The sequence below is a fragment of the Nothobranchius furzeri genome, chromosome 3 (genome assembly GCF_043380555.1).
Source record: "Nothobranchius furzeri strain GRZ-AD chromosome 3, NfurGRZ-RIMD1, whole genome shotgun sequence".
Taxonomy (NCBI): domain Eukaryota; kingdom Metazoa; phylum Chordata; class Actinopteri; order Cyprinodontiformes; family Nothobranchiidae; genus Nothobranchius; species Nothobranchius furzeri.
Window position 1 is genome coordinate 57,608,192 of NC_091743.1, and position 21,574 is coordinate 57,629,765.

At 43.1% G+C, this 21,574-nt stretch overlaps 1 protein-coding gene across 3 annotated transcripts in view; it reads left to right on the forward strand.

The window, feature by feature from the left end:
* The window catches only part of LOC107385433 (chemokine-like protein TAFA-1), a 214,493-nt gene that overhangs the window by 109,547 nt on the left and 83,372 nt on the right, over window positions 1-21,574 (forward strand). The window lies entirely within an intron of this gene.

A 21,574-nucleotide genomic window follows, 5' to 3' on the forward strand; every position in this document is an offset into this window, starting at 1 on the left:
ACTTAGAGAAATCATATGCACGTATGAACAGGACACACAGAACCTAAACCTGCAACCTTACACTGCAAAACAATTAATAACAAATAGTGATTCATTTTTAAAATAAAATGGCTCAAAGGAATCAATGAAGGAACAAAATTCTCCAATATGTTTTTTAATAGATTAAAAATTATTCTGAGGCAAGTTTGTGACTTCAGACTTTTAGAATAAACTTTATTGATCCCACAGTGGGAAAATGCACTCTTTAGGGCAGCATATACATTTAGAGAATAGGAAAAATAATACAGGTAAATACACAAAGGCAGTAGGCTATTGTTGTAACCTGCAGCAATAATAGTTTTCATAGTACTTCCACATTTTTACTTAATTGATAAAAATAAGACTGTAAGATCCAAGATGCTTATATCTGATCGTCTGTGCTTCCTCAGTCACAACTCCATCACAGTGTTTACATTTAATTCAATCTGAAAAAGAAAAGCATTGATCAAATTTCATGCTTTCGTTCTTTTTTAAACACAGAAACAGTTTTGTTTACCTGTTTGTAGCTACAGTTTCGCCGACGGCTGCCGGCTTCTTCAGCCGAAGAAGCCGGCAGCCGTCGGCGAAACTGTAGCTACAAACAGGTAAACAAAACTGTTTCTGTGTTTAAAAAAGAACGAAAGCATGGATTTAGAAAGACACAGCAAGAACACACCTAAGATGTTCATTGAGCAAATTTTCTGAGTAAACTCATATTTAAAATATTTTTCATAAAATATTTCATGCTGCTGTTACGAATCATCCTAAAAGCTGTGTCATGCTGCGAGCGCAGGAGGATTGGACCCAAAGTGCAGAACACCACAACTCAAGGCAGGAGAGGTATTTTAAATTTAAAAAATCATTTTATTAGGATGAGAACAGAAAAAACAAAGACTATAGGACACGAGGTCAAAAATCTAAAGTTCTGTAGGCAAAACAAAAGCTCTCACATGAGCCAGGATCTATAGTAACTAGAGGGGGACAAAAACAACGCTGAAAAAAGACAATGGACCGACACACACTGAGGGACAACACAGGGTTTTTAAACACAGAGGGAGGTAATCAGGGGAACAGGTGACAGGTGTGAGGAGTGAGATCTGGAGGGAAGACAGGGGCCATCGATAACCTAAATGGGGGAAAGAATTAAGCAGGAGGGAAGATAAACATAAACCTATAAAACAATGAATAACTAAACCTAAAGATTTAGGGCAAATATAAACAACTAATAACTAGAGGAGGATTAATACAAAATCAAATAGGAACTACCAGTGAGTGACTAGGGGGAAACATGAGGGAAGCCTAGAGAGAGCTGGGAATCATAATGAGACACAAGGGGAGAACCTGGAGTGAGAACAGGAGGGGGCTGGGGACCAGAGGGACACAGAACATGACAAGCTGATGAGGACCACAACTTTCACATGACCGTAGTGTTATTCCAGATATCACAGAAGCCAATGCGTTTGCTGACATGCTCTCACAAAGTTTGAGCACGTCTTGTGATGCAGACGTCCCGCCAGCTCATTCATAAATGATCTGAGAGTATGATACAGCTCTAGGAAAGAAAAAACAGAAAAACGTGTAGCTGTCTGAGTGAATTTCACTGACAAGAGGCTTTTTTATGGTGCATGCTGAACTGTAAGAGCAGAGAGAGTGAGAAAGGGAATTTCGTTTGGTGTTGAACTCCACTGTTGTATCTTCGGGCCTCACCCACGGACACACAAGTCCAACTATGACATCCATTTCATTGACTTGGTGCTAAAATATTTATCAGTCTAATCCAGCACATGGTGAAAAACAGATTATTTTAAAGTTCTCAACTTTCATATCATTGCTGCGATGTTAGGACAGAGACAATATTTTTTTGTCTTTTTGTTGTTCATTATATCTCATCTTTTACCAAAGTTCAGAGTAACACATCAGAAATAACAACACGACTGTTAGCAGCAGTGGAAAGCTTTGGAAATAGCCAGGAAGGACAGTTAAATGTGTTACAGTGTTTCTAAAATCAGCCAACGGAAAATTTGCAGTTTTAAAAGAGAAGTGCTGAAAACAACAAGTGCCTCTTTTTCCACATAGGTGGAGCATTCACCTATTAGCAATTCAGCCATAATGCTCCACCTGATATCAAATCTTTATTAGAAATACTTTCGGGTGTTTTTAACCCCAATGGACATGGAGAAGAAAATGAAATAAAGAGGGGGTGGGGAGGAAAGAGGGGTTCACAAAAATAAAAAATAAAAGGAGAGAGGGGAGAGAGAGAGAGAGAGAGAGAGAGAGAGAGAGAGAGAGAGAGAGAGAGAGAGAGAGAGAGAGAGAGAGAGAAAGGAATGAGACAAAAAATGAACACACACAAAAGTACAACATAACCAAGATATCACTGCTCCGACAACATAAGGATACAGAATATAAGAATGCTTACTGAAAAGCACTCCGTAATAATTCATAGTGCATTTAGTACGAACCAGAGCCCTAGGATAAAAGTGTCTGAGTCCATACTTCTGAGCGTGCCATTTGAGCACTTGTGTCCATCTTTGCGCTTTTTTATGTAAGGTTTCTCTACAAGAGTGTCCATTAAAGAGTGTGAGGGGGCACAAACAAGCCCCGAAAGACCCACAGACAATGGAGAAGATCAATGTCTCAGACAATCAGAGGTTTCCCTCGGAGCGTGGAATACCTTGTGTTTGATGATGACATGTTCGTTCAGAAGCTAAACCCTCTTGGATGCTAAACATTTTAACTATATCATTGTTATGATACAGTTGGGTCAGCAGTAACTTTATTTATTTAAATCTGTACAGGGAGTGCAGGATTATTAGGCAAGTTGTATTTTTGAGGAATAATTTTATTATTGAACAACAATCATGTTCTCAATGAACCCAAAAAAATGCATTAATATCAAAGCTGAATGTTTTTGGAAGTAGTTTTTAGTTTGTTTTTAGTTTTAGCTATTTTAGGGGGATATTTATGTGTGCATGTGACTATTACTGTGCATAATTATTTGGCAACTTAGCAAAAACAAATATATACCCATTTCAATTATTTTTTTTTACCAGTGAAACCAATATAACATCTCCACATTCACAAACAATACAAAAACAAATCAGCGACCAATATAGCCACCTTTCTTTGCAAGGACACTCAAAAGCCTGCCATCCATGGATTCTGTCAGTGTTTTGATCTGTTCACCATTAACATTGCGTGCAGCAGCAACCACAGCCTCCCAGACACTGTTCAGAGAGGTGTACTGTTTTCCCTCCTTGTAAATCTCACATTTGATGATGGACCACAGGTTCTCAATGGGGTTCAGATCAGGTGAACAAGGAGGCCATGTCATTAGTTTTTCTTCTTTTATACCCTTTCTTGCCAGCCACGCTGTGGAGTACTTGGACGCGTGTGATGGAGCATTGTCCTGCATGAAAATCATGTTTTTCTTGAAGGATGCAGACTTCTTCCTGTACCACTGCTTGAAGAAGGTGTCTTCCAGAAACTGGCAGTAGGACTGGGAGTTGAGCTTGACTCCATCCTCAACCCGAAAAGGCCCCACAAGCTCATCTTTGATGATACCAGCCCAAACCAGTACTCCACCTCCACCTTGCTGGTGTCTGAGTCGGACTGGAGCTCTCTGCCCTTTACCAATCCAGCCACGGGCCCATCAAGACTCACTCTCATTTCATCAGTCCATAAAACCTTAGAAAAATCAGTCTTGAGATATTTCTTGGCCCAGTCTTGACGTTTCAGCTTGTGCGTCTTGTTCAGTGGTGGTCGTCTTTCAGCCTTACTTACCTTGGCCATGTCTCTGAGCATTGCACACCTTGTGCTTTTGGGCACTCCAGTGATGTTGCAGCTCTTAAATATGGCCAAGCTGGTGGCAAGTGGCATCTTGGCAGCTGCACACTTGACTTTTCTCAGTTCACGGGCAGTCATTTTGCGCCTTGGTTTTTCCACACACTTCTTGCGACCCTGTTGACTATTTTGAATAAAACGCTTGATTGTTCGATGATCACGCTTCAGAAGCTTTGCAATTTTAAGACTGCTGCATCCCTCTGCAAGATATCTCACTATTTTTGACTTTTCTGAGCCTGTCAAGTCCTTCTTTTTACCCATTTTGCCAAAGGAAAGGAAATTGCCTATTAATTATGCACACCTGATATAGGGTGTTGATGTCATTAGACCACACCTCTTCTCATTACAGAGATGCACATAACCTAATATGCTTAAATGGTAGTAGACTTTCGAGCCTATACAGCTTGGAGTAAGACAACATGCATGAAGAGGATGATGTGGACAAATTACTCATTTGCCTAATAATTCTGCACTCCCTGTATTTATTTACCTATATTTTGGTTTTATTTTGACAAAGATAAAAATGCTAGAAAAATACATGTTTGATTATAAAAAAAAAATGACTGTTTGAGAATGTTGTTTCTGTAGTCATCGTTTTCTCTTTCACTCTCTTTTTCTTCAGTCATCTGTAACCCCAGAACTTCAACCTCGTGTTCTGTTTGGACAAACAAAGACATGTGGCTTAAAAGAGAAATAAATTATGCTTTCTGGTTTTTCACTTTAAATATCATTCACTAAAAGTTATTTTGTTTGCAGATGACAAATAAGTATCCGTTATCATGGAAAATTCTCACATACATCTACAATTTCTATAATAAAAGGGCAGAAAACATCTATCATAACTTTTTTCAATAACCTACAATCACAGGCTTTGCAGACACCCACTGCAATTTAAAAATGCAACTTCCCAATTCAAACTAAAAAATTGTAGAAAATCGAAATATTATTTCCCTCTAATCTATAGAGAGCTGTGTAGCCATCTTAAATTAGGAAAAACATGTTGCCAAACAGTCATTGCATCATGAATCCATTTTATCTCACTGTAACTCATCAGATTAGCAGGTATCGTTTTCACAAGCAGGTAAACAACTCTAAGCAGAAAAGATAGAACATAGAGCCTATTTGCATGTATTTATATATGTATACAGTAGATGTTTGCATCTATTGCAATCATGAAGCTCTGCAAAACACAAAGTGACTGTTTTAAATTCTCCATTCGATGTGCACTTCACTTCAAATGAGCCATCCTGTTTGACACACAAATGTGCTCCACAGTAAAGTCAAGCACATTAACCTTGCTCTTCCTCCTGCAGCATCTGTTGAGGGTAGCCTCTGTCATTGTTGGCCTTCCACCAGAGGTGTGACAGGTCCTCTGCCTTACAGCTCACAGTTGAAGATGGATGGATGTGGGCTCCAGTGGTCAGGTGAACTACAGAGCACCATCTCTGTTGGCCATGCTCGTGCTTCTATAGCTGCCAAACCACCAGCTGACCAGTGGAAAACTGACAACTGCTCGCCCATAATAGAAAGCAGGATCAGACTGCATTGTAGCACAGGTGATTAGCACTGAAGCCTTGCAGCAACTCTGAATGGGTTTTTTCTGTATGGAGTTTGCAGATTTCCCATATGTATTTGCAGGTTTCCTTTTGGGAAAATACTCTGATCAAGAAAATGATTGACAATAGAAATATCACTTTTAGTACCAAAATGAAACAAAGTTTGTTTATAAATAGAAAGGAATCTGTGAAACCGTGTACTGTAGCATCAAGCAGGCAGGAAAGTATGTACAGGCTGCGTAAGGTGACTTCAAGGTAGTATCAGTTTGTATGCTGTCTGCAGGGAAGATGATTGGTGATGGGTGGTTGATCAGGGACTACCAAGAGACATCAGCCAGAGCCTGTCTAGTAAGCGTGGCTGCACCATCAGAGGGCAGCGGGGCTCAGACAGAAGCTGCAGGGGCGTCCTGTACCATGCTGCTCACAACATTAGACATCTAAAGCATGAAGACGCAAGAAATCCCAGACAGTCTTTGTTTGCTGTTGATGGTTTTTGTTTCCGTTTCATTTTCTTAGCTGAACTGTCATAAAATGGTGGCCATGAGATGCAGAGGATATTTGATGTGGTAATTGCATTGTGCCACAGAAAGTATCAGTTGTGGACTTTGTTAAACAAGTAACACATTCTGTTGATTTTCTTTTTTTGCCCTCTGCTGCCTTCACTTAGTGCCTTTTTTCAGTCTTGTTTTCACACATTTTCTGCATGTGTTTCTCTATGGACTTTGTGTTCATAGGCACAATAGGGCTGTCTCTACACAGGCTGCCAGTCCCCCGTGGTAGGGGATAGAGAATAGTCATTATTCAGGCCCTGGCCCATGCCCATCTTGCTTGGTCACCCATCCCCAGCTGAGTGACAATAAAACTGTGCAGTGGAGAAAGCCAAGGAAAGTGAATATGACAGGGAACATGTTGAAGTGAATACGGATGGAGGGAAAGCTGGTTTTTGACTGGGAGAAAAAGCAGCAGAAGAAGAGGGAAGCATTGGAGGCCTGAATCCAGGGGCATCATCAACTGTCAGGGAGGTGGCCGAGCGGAGAAGCTCCCTCTGTGCTGAGCTTGTACTGCTCAAGAGCCCAGAAGCGCTTAGGCGTCATGAAAGTTTCAGAAACATTTCCACTCGGCGACTGTCTCGTGTCTGGGAAGTGAGGCGACCTAGATGCTCAGCAATGTGGGATGTAACAGGAAAAAAAGAATTCCAAACTTCAAGACATGATTGGCTTTGTGAGTTTGTGTGTTAGAAAATGTGAAGCAAACGAACAGCTTGAACGCTAACTTTGGTGCTAAAAAGCACATTTGAGTCTACATATCACAATACTGTCTGATTTTTAAATAGCTGGTTCTTAAGATTTTATTGAGACAAAATAACAGTAAAGTTATTTTCAACATCCACAACTTGACCTTTAGTTCCAACATTTCTGCACAGATTTAAAACCAGTTTATTGGTGAACATGGTCAACAAATCAATTACTGGCACATATGATGCTTTCTTTGAAAGAATAAAGGGTTGGTGCTCAATTCACAGAGCTGATACATTATCCTGTGGGTGTTGAGTGCATCCATGGGTCCACAGAGGATTTTTTTTCTTATGCTTGTCATCCTAAAGGTTAATTGAATCCGTCAACCTCAGAAATATATATATTTTTTATTTTGTGGATAAACACAACTTTAGTTTATCTTTCTTCAGAATAAAGTTTTATGTTGCTTTCAATCTACCTGTGGTTAAAAACAAAAACACATTTCTGGTCACTTACACAACACAAGCAGAGACAAAATGTGTACTTGGCTTTAGAGAACACACTTACTCCTATTCAACTCTGCATGTACAGGTGCTAGGAACATTGGATTTCCCAGAATTATGCTCCACTCTTTCCTCTCATTGATCAGCACCTCTGTGTGACAGCAGGAAATCACATCATATTACTAACCCTTTGCTAATGTCGTTAGCGGATATTGTTCTGAGGCGAGGTGTGGACTTGCCCAATGTGATTAGCTCCTGTGATGAATTTGCCCTGTTGTTCTGAGACCGTTAACTGACTACAATGATTGACCTAAACCCAGGGCCTTCAAGGCATTTATTGATGTTCACCGAGCGTTATTCCTTTAATGACTGCGCTCTGATCATTGCCAGCTTTATGGCTTGAGAGGAGCCAAGTTGAGTTAGTAAAGTTAGACTAAATGGAGTTGTAGACGCTGATGGCCACAGGATAGGGTTATGGTGTACACGTGTGCATTGGCAATGTGCTTCAGCTAGATTGTTTGTTCTTTCGATTGCAGCTCTATGAGGATTATTTGTTGTTACTGTGAGGGCTTTTGGAAGGGTGGAAGAAAGCCATATATCTGTAGTTTTAGTGCATGTGAAGATACTAGATCACTCATGTGATTTGGACCTGGACATTTTAGCCATGACAGAGTCAACAGGGCAAATCAAGAATCGTTCAATTTGATTATCAGCAGCTTCAAGAGGAATAGTCAAGAAAGTGGTTACTGAAGAATTACCAAAAAATTATCCAGGTTGTTCAGGAAAAAAAATAAATGTTTTCATGATCATTATCTAGTTTTATGACAGGTTTTTGAGATTTACAGTACATTGGAGAGGTGTGTCTGTGGCAGCAGTAACAATAGAATTTCTCACAGATGTTATGCTTCAATATTTTGTCAAGAACATAATTTAATTGATAATGTGTAAACAAGTAATAAGACATACCAGATGGCAAAAGCAAAAACTTTTATTTCCAGATCAATTAAAGAGACAATGTGTAGTTTTTGCCATTAATCTCGGGGAATATTGAAATCTTGAAAATGAAATAAATGATGCCCAGGTGTTGAAAAATATTGGCGGCTTTGTAACATATGGTATAACCATAACAACTGGGTCTAAAATGCATGCTCTGGGTGACACCATGTTTTCTTCTACAGGAGCCTGTGAAAACAAAACCCATTTACTGATTTGTAGCAAGCGGTTACAAAACTTTGTTTGCTGGAGGTTCTGCTCCTTTGGTTTTTTTTTACCCTAATTATCATCTGTTGGTAAGGGAAACACAAATACTGCTTGCTTGCTAGGATTTAGGTACAGTATGTACTTCCCCCTATTGCATGGTAAAATACACATCATCACTAAGAATTCTCAATTTGTCACAATTCCAGCCCTCCAGCCATCCACTCTACATCATCTAGAACTCCACTTCCCAGCATTCCCCACACCGGTTTCTGCCTCTCTACATCATCACCCTCATCCTATTTCAGGAAGTCCTTCACAACAGTGCTCAGTCATTGAAACTCCATAGCTCTGTTCATGGCCTAGGCGTTTTCCACTTGTGACAGATCTCATGGCGTCTCGCTCAGTAGTGTGTTTTACTTTAGCTTTATCTTTACAGCACATCAGCTTCATTTGTCTGTTCCTACACCACCCAGTGGCTCCCTGGTCGTAGTGGACATTCCAGTTCAAGTCGGGCGACCACAGCTCAACCTGTTACATCGTCACGGCTTGTCACTCAGCACCATCTTCAACATCCTAAAAGTAATTCTGTTCCTTTTACTGGACGTCACAAACAGTTACTACATTGATAAACTTGCCCAACTATTAAAGATTGGGAAAAAAAAACGTAAGTAGCATTCCATTCAAGAGATTTTAAGGTGAGTTCGAGTCATGACACACGCGGGGTGGGTCTGACCGAGAAGACACATCCTCGGGGAGCCACAAGGGGTTGAAGGACCATGAGGTACCAACAGCTGCACCTTGTTTGGCAAAAGAGTCTGTAAGATCATTCAGATCCTTATCAGTTCCGGGTGCACAAGAATGTCCTTTGGAGAAGAGCTTACTAGCATATGCTACGACACGCCTGTCACAGTCATATACCTGATAGAGACCGGCACTCAAGCATTTAGATGAGAACCCGGCCTCAAGGTGGAACTCTTTGTCACAATCAGGAAGTGCCAGGCACGGAGCTGAGCATAACGCGGCCTTCAGGTCATCCATGGCCTGTTGCTGCTGCTTAGTCCATTCGGAAGGCACATCCTTTTTCAAAAGGGCAGTCAGAGGTCTCGCCACCTCAGCATAGTGTTCTACGAACTGGCGGCTTGAATTCTGCCATGTTGAGGCTGTGCTCCCTGTGGTCCCATAAGGAGGCCAACAAACTAAACCTTTGACCTGCACCACTAACCTTTGGTGAGAGAAATATTTGCACGAGCAGCTACGAGCTGACCCTTGACGTGGTCCAGCTTGGACAGGTGGTCATCCAAGGTACGCTTACGAACAAGAATGTCATCGACATAGATGAGGGTACCTCGCTCTCGAGCTTCAGGGCAGGCTTTGTCCAAGAAGATATTCAACTCAGATGGTGAGTTGGAGTACAAGGAGTTGGCTGAAAGAGAGTATTTGTATTTTAACAGAAGTTGACGTAGCTTGTCTCGTTCACCTTCATTGGTAAGAGCATCGGCTTGGCCCACGACCTGTAAAATGTGAGAGAAAACATCAGAGGGCGGCTCTTTGTGGTGGTGGAGGCTCTGAGCTCGGCAGGGAACATGTGGTTTCCCCATGCTCTGGGTCACCAACCACGCCTGCTCCGTGTGACATGCATGCTGAGTAGTCCATTCTTGAATGGTTCGAAGCATGTCAAGAGTGAAAAAACAGAGGAAGCTCTGAAGGCGACTCCGGATACATCGTTTGGCCTTAGCCGTTGGCTCTCCAGCTGTGGCATAAGGTTCTAATGGAGTGATATAGAGACATGTTCCCACTTGTTTTTCACACCACACAGTGCCATCTTTTGAGGTCTCTGTCAGCTCACTCCCCAATCGAGCTCTCTTTTTGGGTAGAGGAGTCTCCTCGTCTGCAAGATAAACAATTTTAAATTAACTTTTTGTTTGGTTCTAAGTAAAAAGAGATAGGCATGAAATGAAAATAGTTTGAGAAATCTAACCTGAAGACAGCTCAGAGTCCAAATCTGGTTGAAGGACTGTCTTCTCCATCTGAGTCACAAGGGTTGGCCTTGTTCACGATCAGTTCCATTGCCTGTTGAGTGGTTAGACTCCTCTGCATTTTGTTTCTTGTCAACAAAATTGGTGAAGCAGTCACCTATTTATCCTCTACAGCACAAAAGGCCGCATGCAAATTTCTGTAGCTGTTGATCAGGATGGCCCTGCAAAAAATGCAGCTGGGGATGGGCAGACACTCTCAGGAGCAGCTTACATTCAATCATTTTGAACCAACTTATCCCCAACTTTTTAACAAGTTTAAGTTGATTTACAGATTTTTTTTTTCAATTAGTTTGGCTCAATTCTCAAAACTGAGATGACATTCTCAAAATTCAAGGTGTATTTGGCAAAATCCTCTATATAGTTTAGCGAAGGACCATGGAACAGCAGCAAAATGTCATATCTCTACCAAAACAGGTCACTCATGTTTCAAAGTGAAAACTCTCATGTTTTCATGTCTCATGTTTCTAGTCCTCTCACATTTGGCAAAATGACCTGGACAATGCAGCACAACATCATGTGACCTTTATGTGAATTAGAGCCCTGCACTGAAGCCCTAGGCCCTCGGGTCGGCCCGGCCCGACGGCCCGAGGGCCGGGCTTCGGGCCAACGACTGTGTAATTACCTCGGACACGGGCCGGGCCGGGCCGGGCGCCTTTATTTTTAATCGAAATCATTAAAAAAATTAAAACACTTAAACTCAGCAGTAGAGCCCTGCGCGGGACTGTTTTCTTCATCCCGCTCCGCTCCCGCTGAGTTTCTGACCATTACCGCCTGCAACCGCAACGTGTGTGTTGCACTCCCGCCCGCACCTGCAGCGTACATGTCTACTCCCGCCCGCACCTGCAGCGTACATGTCTACTCCCGCCCGCACCTGCAGCATGCATGTCTACTCCCGCCCGCACCTGCAGCGTACATGTCTACTCCCGCCCGCAACCGCAAAACTCTGAGAAATTATTACCTCACAATAAAAGAGATGTATTGAGTTTGCGTCCTCAACATGTCATTTTATAGGTTATCCGCTTTCACCACAGCGCTGCGCTCCGTTTCAATCAGGCTGTACAGCAGGATTTCCACTCGTAGCGATATTTTCTCTAACTCTGATTGCTTCATGCTATAGATCGTTGGAAAGATGCTTTTATGTACTTTTAGAAACCGTTGGAATTATTTGAATCTGATCAGCCATTCAAAAGTTATAAAACGGAGCATTTTGGATGACAAACTCGCACGTCTCTGAATCTGTGTTGTGATTCGTTGCGCTCAAGACAGGGAATCCCGGTGGCTACCGTAATGTATTGTATGTGCACGGAAAGCCCCATTTTTAATCTTTTCAGCACTTTTGGAATTTTAATGATATTTCGAACTAGAGCAGGGATCGGCAACCCGCAGCTCTTCCATCCATCTGATGCGGCTCTCTATGCTTGTAAAATAATGAATGGATATTTAAATAAAATGCTTTATATTTTACTAAATTAATTTTACATCTGTAAGTCAATTCTATGTGAAGATTGTCTGCGTAAACCTGAACAGTTCCAACCCGGTCTTACTGTGAGACCGGGTTGGGTCACGCTTGTGCGTAATCATATGCGCTTATGAGCTGAAGAGGATGTGAGATTCTGGGCTTCTCCTCAGACGGCTCCTGGATGTGTCGCACATTGGAGACAGGAACAAGCACTATTCAGCCAAAGTTTCATAATCAGGGAACATTTTCTAAGTGACAAGTCTCTCTGAGTGACAGGGTTTGGAAAACACTCGCTTCAGTGGGAGGAAGCTTCCCGCATGCGCTTCTGCGACGATCGGATCCTGCACATCTTTTAACACATTGGTGAGGATTGACGCACTTTGTTTTCATTTAGTTGGTTAAAAAAAAGTCGGGCTTGGGCTCGGGCCGGGCCAGAGAATCCTGAAAACCTTTTCGGGCCGGGGCGGGCTGGGGCTCCACCCCCTCGGGCCGGGCCGGACACGGGCTCAGATTTTAGGCCCGTGCAGGGCTCTAATGTGAATTCATCTCTCCTCCCCCCTGCTGATTCCTCTGGCAATGGCCACATTTACAAATGAAGGGATGCTAATTGGACCCATCAGAGTCATCAGAGTGGACTAAAGCCGGGCGGACACTGTGCGACTTTTTCACTCGTAGCACTCAGCTTCAGCTCAAACTGTATGTCTTCCTCGCAGGGCAGATCTCACGAGTCAAGAGCTCACACTGTACGACCCAGTTCTCGGTTGCGACCTGACTACTCACACTGTACGTCTGGCAGCAACACGTCGGCCCTAAAACATATGCTAAAAATAGCAGTTTTTACACAACACGTCAGACTTTTTTGTCTTGTTTTGCCTGTTGTCCTTCAAGAGTGCTGCAGGAGGACACATAGGGATTTATGGGGGTTGGATGAGGAAAACGAAATAAAAAAGTAAATCTGTTTTTTGTGATCAGTTTAATTTGACATAAACACGACAAATACACTTTCTTGACAATCTTTGTGAGTAAAAAAACATATTGAAATAAAAACGAACAACGTCTGTTATTAGGAAAATAGTGGGCGAGCGGTGTAGATGCAGGATTGCGCATGCGCCGTGAGCGGTTCTGATACTTTTTGGTTCGCAGCTGCTCGCAGCGCCGCTTTAACTGTGCGATACCCTCACGAGGGACGAGCAAAGTTTCAAACACGCCAGAAGTTTGTGCAAGCTCATGATTGCTGATCGGTAGCTGGTCACGTGGTGTTAATCGTGAAATAGAGGTAAATGAGGAGGAATCTAGGTGAGAATACGACTTCTCTTAAAGCGTGGTTTATCTAGTAAATATCGGCATGATCTTCTAGCTTCTCTTGCTTTGTTTGGCTACTTGAGCGCCACTTCCGCATTCCCGCCAGGCCGCTTTGTGGCGCGGTTTCACCGTCCAAGTTTTTTAAGATCAGTTTATCCTCATTCCTCAGTGGTTTCTCCTCCTGTTCTCTCCATAAGTGGTTTTTGTAAACACCGTGTATCAAACCCTGCTAATCTACGTCCACTAACTAGTTTCTGATTCCTCCACCTCGCTCAGCATGGCTCTATTAAATACCTGCTCCGTTAACAATAAGTCCTTCCTGCTCAGTGATCTAATTATCTCTAAAAACCTGGATTTTCTGTTTCTGACTGAAGTTTGGCAGCACACATGTGATTATTCTTGCCTGATTGAACTCTGCCTGAGTGGTTAGTCTTTTATTAGCCAGCCTCGGGGTTCTGATTGTGGTGGAGGCCTAGTTGTAGTTTTCAGAGATCATCTTCCATGTAGCTCTACAACCTCTGGTCACTTTGCTTCCTTTGAACTGCAGCTGATTAAAGTTGGGCGTAAGGACCCGTTCTACTGTGCTGTGGTCTATCGTCCGCCGGGTCCAAACAGTTCTTTCCTTCAGGAGTTTAGTGACTTTCTATCCTCCACTGTGAAGCTGTCCAGACTGGTGATTGTTGATGACTTTAACATCCACGTTGATGATCCCTCTGATCACTTTGCCATGAATTTTTCCAGCCTTATGGACTCCTTCAGCTTTACCCAGCATGTTTCTGGCCCCACACACACCGGGGGCACACACTGGACCTTGTTTTTACCCTGAGTCTAAATGCTGACAGTGTTTGTCCTGAGGACGTTTATATTTCAGATCACCATTGCATTTTCTTTAACTTGTCAGTTTCTGCGTCCCCACCTCCTGCTCGCCATATGGTTAGTTCTCGTTTTCTTAATGAGAGTACAGATAGCACTTTTTCTGCTGCTTTTTATCCACCCTGTTCTTCTGATAACGACCCAGATTCCTTAACTTCTCAGTTTAACAAGCGCTGCCTCTCCATTCTGGACAACATCTGTCCTGACAGAACCAAATCAGTTCCTGCAGTGAACCCTACTCCCTGGTTTAATGACAGCCTTTGCAGCCTGAAGCGCCAATGCAGAAAAATTGAGTGCTTGTGGAAGAAAACCCGTCTCCACGTCCATCTGCTGCACCTAAAGGATCTTCTGACATCCTTTAACTCTGCAGTCAGAGACGTTAGGGTTTCCTATTTCTCCAACATAAGCCCTTTTCAGACAGACATTCTGGAACATTTGCGGACAATTCAATCCGGTTTTTAACCGGAACTGTGTTTTCAGACACACCACTTTTGTACCGGAACTTGTCCTTTCGTCTGCGTTCACACAGCAGGGAAAAGTTCCAGATGTCTGACGGCGGCGGGGGGTGGGAATCAGACTTATGTTAAGAAGAAGAAGAAGAAAATATCATTTCTATAGTGCCTCTCAAGATAAAAATCACGAGGCGCTTAAGCATAATTCTGCGCACACGAAGATGCATAAGAGACCTGGATGATGAAGCTCAATGGTTAAAGGAATCACTGAAGCGGTGTGAAGCGCTCCGTCGCGCGTCTAGACGGTACCGTAGGAGGCGAGCTGCCGGGGTTCGCCGCATGCTACAGCAGCGGGCTATATAGGTGCGCACAACGTCCCCCGGTCCCCTCCTCCTCCCCCTCCCTCTTGTCCGGAACTTTACCTCACCAGTCTGAAGCAGCCACCCTGTCCGTAACAAGTCCGGACCTGTTACTAGGGGCTTCGTCCGGATAAATTCCGGAACACGTTATCCGGATGTTTGTATTCAGACAGAAAGGTCTTACGGACAGATTCCGGAACATTTCTGTTTTTCATGGCCTGTCTGAAGGGGGCACTGGTGTCCCAGAGCAAAGGGAACCCCGAGGTGCTCTTTAACACCAGCAGTATTGTCTCTCCTGCCACTCCTACAGCCTCCATCCACTCTGTTACAGACTGTGAGAACTTTCTGTCTTTCTTTGTGGACAAAGTCAATAAGGTTAGATCTAGCTTCTCTCCTTCAGCCTTATCGCTGCCTCTCCCAACTCCAACCAGGCCCATCATAGCTTTTCTCCTGTTTCTTTGCCTGAGTTAACCAAACTAGTTAACTCTATGAAGACCTCTGCATGCCCCCTCGACATCTTACCCTCATCTTTGCTTTAAAGTGCTTTTCAGTCCATCAGTCCCAGTGTGCGCTCTATAATTAATGCTTCTCTGGTTTCTGGTCAGGTCCCTGCTTACTTGAAGAACACTGTAATCCACCTGCTTCTTAAAAAAACGAGTCTTTGCCCCTCTCACCATTGCAGCTTCAGACCCATCTCTAAACTTCCGTTAATCTCCAAGATCTTGGAAAAGGTTGTGGCTAAACAACGCACAGCTGCTCTTGATGAACATAACATATATGATTGCTTCCGGTAAGGTTTTCGTAGAGCTCATTCGACTGAAACAGCTCTTCTTAGGGTCTCTAATGACCTTCTGACTCACAGAGATGCAGGGGACTGTTCTGTTCTGGTTCTGCTGGACCTGACTACAGCCTTTGACACTATTGACCATCACCTGCTAGTGGAGAGGCTGAGAGACTGGGTAGGCCTATCAGGATCTGCTCTGGAGTGGTTCTCCTCTTATTTTTTTGAGCGTTCCTATTCTGTGACCATCTCCAAGTTCAGGTCCTCCACCACCTCCCTTACCCACAGTGTCCCACAAGGTTCTGTGCTGGGATCTCTGCTCTTCCTCCTCTATCTGCTTCCTCTTCAGCACATCCTGAGCTCCTTCAAAGGAATCTCCTACCATCTTTATGCAGATGACATCCAACTGTACATTTCCTTTAAGCCCCATGAGATGTCTAAACCCGGGCGTACACTGTGCGACTTTTTCACTCGCAGAGTTCAGCTTCAGCTCAAAATGTACAACTTCCTCGCAGAGCAGATCTCACGAGTCATATGCTCACACTGCACGACCCAGTTCTCGCATGCGACCCGACTGCTCACACTGTACGTCTGGTAGCAACACATCGGACTTAAAAATATGCTAAAAATAGCAGTTTTTACTCAACACGTCAGACTTTTTTTGTCTTGTTTTGCCTGTTGTCCTTCGGGAGTGCTGCAGGAGGACACACAGGGATTTATGGGGGTTGGATGAGGAAAACGAAATAAAGAAAGTAAATCTGTGTTTTGTGATCAGTTTAATTTGACATGAACACGACAAATACGCTTTCTTGACAATCTTTGTGAGTAAAAAAAACGTGTAGAAATAAAAACGAACAGCGTGTGTTATTAGGGAAATAGCGAGCGAGCGGCGTTGATGCAGGATTGCGCATGCGCCGTGAGCGGTTCTGATACTTTTTGGGTCGCAGCTGCTCGCAGCGCCGCTTCAACAGTGCGATACCCTCACGAGGGACGAGCAAAATATCAAACACTCCAGAAGTCCGTGCGAGCTCACGACTGCTGATCGGCAGCTGGTCATGTGGTGTTAATTGCCTCTCGTAACCCCCTGTACACTACACGACGCTCGGCGCAAAACTCGCCCCGATATCGTGGATTCTCGCACAACTGGAAAATTGGCTCAAAAAAGTGAAAAAGCCGCACAGTGTACGCCCGGCTTAAGCTGCAGCTCTCATACACCTGCTTAGACTCTATCAAAACCTGGATGGCTGGGAGCTTTCTACAGCTGAATGAAGATAAGACTAAGATCCTCATCTGTGCCCTGGACAAGATGGTTCCCAAAGTCAGAGACTCTCTTGGTCAGCTTGCTTCTCACACCAAACCTTCTGTCAGGAATCTTGGCGTGACCTTTGACCCAGCTCTCACCCTGGATTCTCAAGTCAGTTCTCTTGTTCGCTCTTCCTTCTTCCATATCAGGAACATTGGTAAGCTGAGTCCCATTTCGCCCCGTTCTGAACTTGAGACAGTTATCCACACCTTCATCTCATCACGCTTAGACTACTGTAACTCTCTTTTCAAGTGTCTGAGCAGAACCTTCCTGAACTGTCTACAGGTGGTTCAGAATGCCTGTGCTCGGGTTCTGACCAAGTCCTCCAAACACACCCACATCACCCCGCTTCTCCAGTGGCTCCACTGGCTGCCAGTGAACTCAAGGGTTCATTTCAAGATCCTGGTTCTGGTCTATAGGGCCTTACATGGACAAGCGCCATCTTACATTGGTGATCTTCTTAGTCCCTACATCCCCAGCAGGTCCCCAAGGTCCAGCGATCAAAGCCTACTGGTTGTGCAGCGCACCAGGCTAAAGACCAAAGGTGACCGATCATTTGCTGCTGTGGCCCCCAGACTCTGGAACTCTCTCCCCCTGAGCCTGAGATCAGTGGACTCAGTGATCTCATTTATAAAACAGCTGAAGACTCACTTGTTCAAGCTGGCTTTTGTATGACCTTCTTCACCACTCTCTCTTTATTCTGCTCTCCCCACCTATTCCACCTTCCTCAGGATCCACTGATTTCCCTCTTTCCTAGTCACTCTCTTTCTTAACATTTTTAATCACAATTGCCTATTTTTGCTCATTTTAAATATATTTTTGAACATTTTCTAAATGCGTTTTTATATTTTTATATTTTTTTGCTTTTGTGAAGCACCTCATGATTTTTATCTGGAGAGGCGCTATAGAAATGCTACTTTCTTCCTCTTCTTCTTCTTCTTCTTCTTCTTCTTCTTCTTCTTCTTCTTCTTCTTCTTCTTCTTCTTCTTCTTCTTCTTCTTCTTCTTCTTCTTCCATTTAAGGGCCTAAGACTAGAGTGTGAGCCAGGGGAAGCCACAGGAGTTAAATGTGCGCTCCTGAGTCGGTAAAATAATCCAGTATAAAGCTTCGGAAAATGTCCAGTATAGCGTCGGAATAACTACTGGTAGATCAGCCAGAGTTAAAGTGTTTAGCTTCTGTGCTAATAATGGGGAAAGTACTTTTATCTGTCTCCCAGTTGCACAAACATCAGACAACAGTGGCAAGTCACACAACAACGTGACAGAAACACAAATGAAGTGTATTTATCTTCAAATATCAACAAATAGTTAATTACCTGCAGTTTAGCTCAAATGAAGCTTTCATATAGACACATAGACTTTGGATGGCAAGGAGAGTAGCACCCCTGGTGGTGGGGATGGGAGTCTCCCCATTTTAAGATAGGTTGGGACAGCGTCCCCAGGTGCCGAATAATGAGATTGTCCCTATTTTTCCCAACCAGACAGAGAAATTAATAGCTTTTGAAGAGTTAATTAATCAGAACCAACACAAAGTGGACAATTCTAACAAAGTCTGGCTGGCTTCTGCCAATATGTAGGGTTTGGTAAATTGAGTGTTTTAAGAGCTCAATAAATATATTACCTCTACTTAAGACCATACACTGTGACACTATCTAAATATAGAATAACATACTGCCTAGTCTTTATTGTGCTTTAATCAGAAGATTGTAGGATTCTTTATTTATTAGGGGATTGTACACACTTCGTTTTCATTCAGAAAAAAGTCAGGGTTACAAAAGTAAAAATGTATTTTACAAACAATTAAAATATGACAGGTTAACTAAGCATTTACTGTGACGGATGGAACTAGATGTGATGTATGAAACCTACGTGTGAATGCAGTGTTAGTCAGAACTTCCTTATCTAGGAGAGCTGAGTTCTGGATGTAAAAGAATTTGGTTTGCGTTAAGCTATGAAGTTGATTATTATCAAAAACACATCAGACGCTATCTGTCATGTCTACATACCCACTCGAGGACCCTCGTGATAGATCCGGAATGTCGAAGTCCTCGGACTTCCAGGCACCGTGTTCCGAAGAAGAAACTGGGGCCCCACTAAACCAGTCTTAGAGTTGTCTCCAGGTCACAGCAGACGGATGGAACCACGCATCTGGGACTCTTAAGGAGTCTAAACAATATCAGCTTGTTCTGCAGGAACTGTTGCGGTATCAGCTTTGCAGGAGCAAAAAGATTTTGACAATATGTCAAAAGCTTTGATGGGTTAAAGAGGTCTTTGCTTCAGGTGGCCGGTCTGAAGCTTTCTCTAGAACTGAGGGAAAACAAGAGTAATCTGGTTTTAATGTTCTCATGTTATGATTGTGTAGCCAACCAGAGGTTGACAAGTTTGAGGAATATTACCAAAAATCTCAGAAACACGCCTTTGATACCGGATGCTCTGATCTGGGTAAAAGACTTTTCATGTGTCATGGGTTTAACTTTACCTTTCTTGTTCTTGTGTGAGTGCAAATGGTTATGACCTTGTCAAGTAAACATGCTGAAACATATCAATCAATGTAATCACAGCATAACATTCATTTCAACCTTCAATCATTGAGCACAGACCAATGAAAGCATTTCATTATATTAATTATCATAAGTAGCAAAAAACAAACATTTATTTAATGATTATCTAGCCTATAAGTTTTTGAAGTTCATATTTAATTTTAAATCTTCTTTCTTCTGTGAAGCAAGAAGTCTTAGATAAAAGGGTGCTCTGTGAGGGACCTCGGAAAGAACAGGATGTCAATGTTATGATTCCATAACCATTCCAGGCAGTGCAGTATCTTGTGGCTTGTTGGCAGATAGAATATAAAATCCACCGCATAGGATGGAATCAGGTCTGTGGATGACCGATGACCTATAGGTCAATCTGTAGGTGAAAACTGACCGTTTGTGGGCATTACAGTCTGAATTCAAAAACATGTTGGCTCTATGTAGACAATAAATGTGAATGAATGACTATTTTCTGTTTCTAAGATTTTAGCTGACTCTTCCATGTACATTTCCATTAGATGACCGTGTTGTTTTGGATGTTCATCATATTCACTAATTTCAATGCAAAACAATAAAAAAATAAGTAAAAAAATCTACAATTAACAGAAATTTGGAAAACTGAAACCCTTCTTTTTCAATCCTTTTGCAACATACATGTAAGAGATTTTCAACTAAATAAAACACATCAAACAAGCTTTCACAGAGCCCTGTGTTTTGATCTATTTTGAGTTCAGAATGAAGGTTAGCTCTACTCAAGCACTGGTCTTACAAATAGGATCACACTTGATTTTATTCAGTTTTAGATCACATTCCTTTAGACCACTCATCTTTAATTCAGCATCCTGCTACACTAGCCAGTGATCTTTTTCATGAGTCAACAAAGTTTTGTCTATATTCTTATTATTTTCCCTACTTCTTACAAAGGTCTTAGTGAATAATCTGTTAATTTTTTAAAATGTTTTATACGTGCACACGCTAATCCCAACACTGCAGCATTATAAGGAATGCAGCTGTACCTGTGCTTTGATATTAACTAAACTCCCTCCAGTTTGTGCGGTGGGTTTTCATAAACCCAGCCTCCCCTGTTTGTGTGTGAACTAAAGTCATATGCCCAGCAGTGAGTCTGCTTCATTACTGGAATGTGAGCCTGCCCAACATGTCCACATGATGACCTCACTGCGCACTGACCGTGGTCCTGACAAGCTCACAACTTTTCAGTTGTGCTGTTTCCCAGCAGCAGAGAAACTAAGGCTGATCGTGCTGCATGTTTACTCGATAACAACCACTCGCCGTGTGCTGACTGCCCACACAGCACTGGAAGCTCCTGCCTACAGGTACAGGCCGAAAAAATAAATAAATCAAGGTTTGCACTTTTTCTACAGTATTAAGCTTTTCTAACCAGTGTAATAAAAAGACCACAGCCAGCAGGGATCTAAGCCATTAATCAGCATGTTAGTCACCTAGGCTGGTCTTGTGCTTTTTACAGTCAAATTGTGCCGCTTTAATTTTATAAGGATTTTTCTCTCTTTTTTTAACCCTCTGGAGGCAGGCGTTACAGATTTGCTACATCAATGTCAGATCCGTCCACAGCAGTGCAGGGATCGCCCCCATACTCCCTTTATACCGCCATTGCGTAATATTTTGTGAACCAGCAACCGGGATTGGTCAGGCAGACGCCAAAAATCTTAAACTCCCTGACCTGGGAGCCACGACCCAGGCAGACCAAGGCACGGCCCTCCACACCAGGTGTGGAAGGGGGAAGGGAGAAGAAGATCTATATCATCAAAAGAAGTCCCAGGAGAAGGGAGGAGTCAAAGGCCCCACCTGACAAATACAGTCATACACAAACACAGTCACACATTCCCTTCCTCATGCTCACACATGCACATACAACCAAAGACTTACAAAAATGAACGCCAGACACCCACTCATGCTCCCGATACACACCCTATTCACTATGGTCCCAGTACTGCTGCACATGGGGTACAACCATTACCGGTTCCAAGAGTTCGACCCTTTCTGCTGGGGTGCTGATGAGCAGGCTCCCCCGCCCAACGCTGAGCACAGCAACCCACCACCCCAGACCCCAACCGGACGGCCGGATCTCCCTCCTAGCTTCCAGCC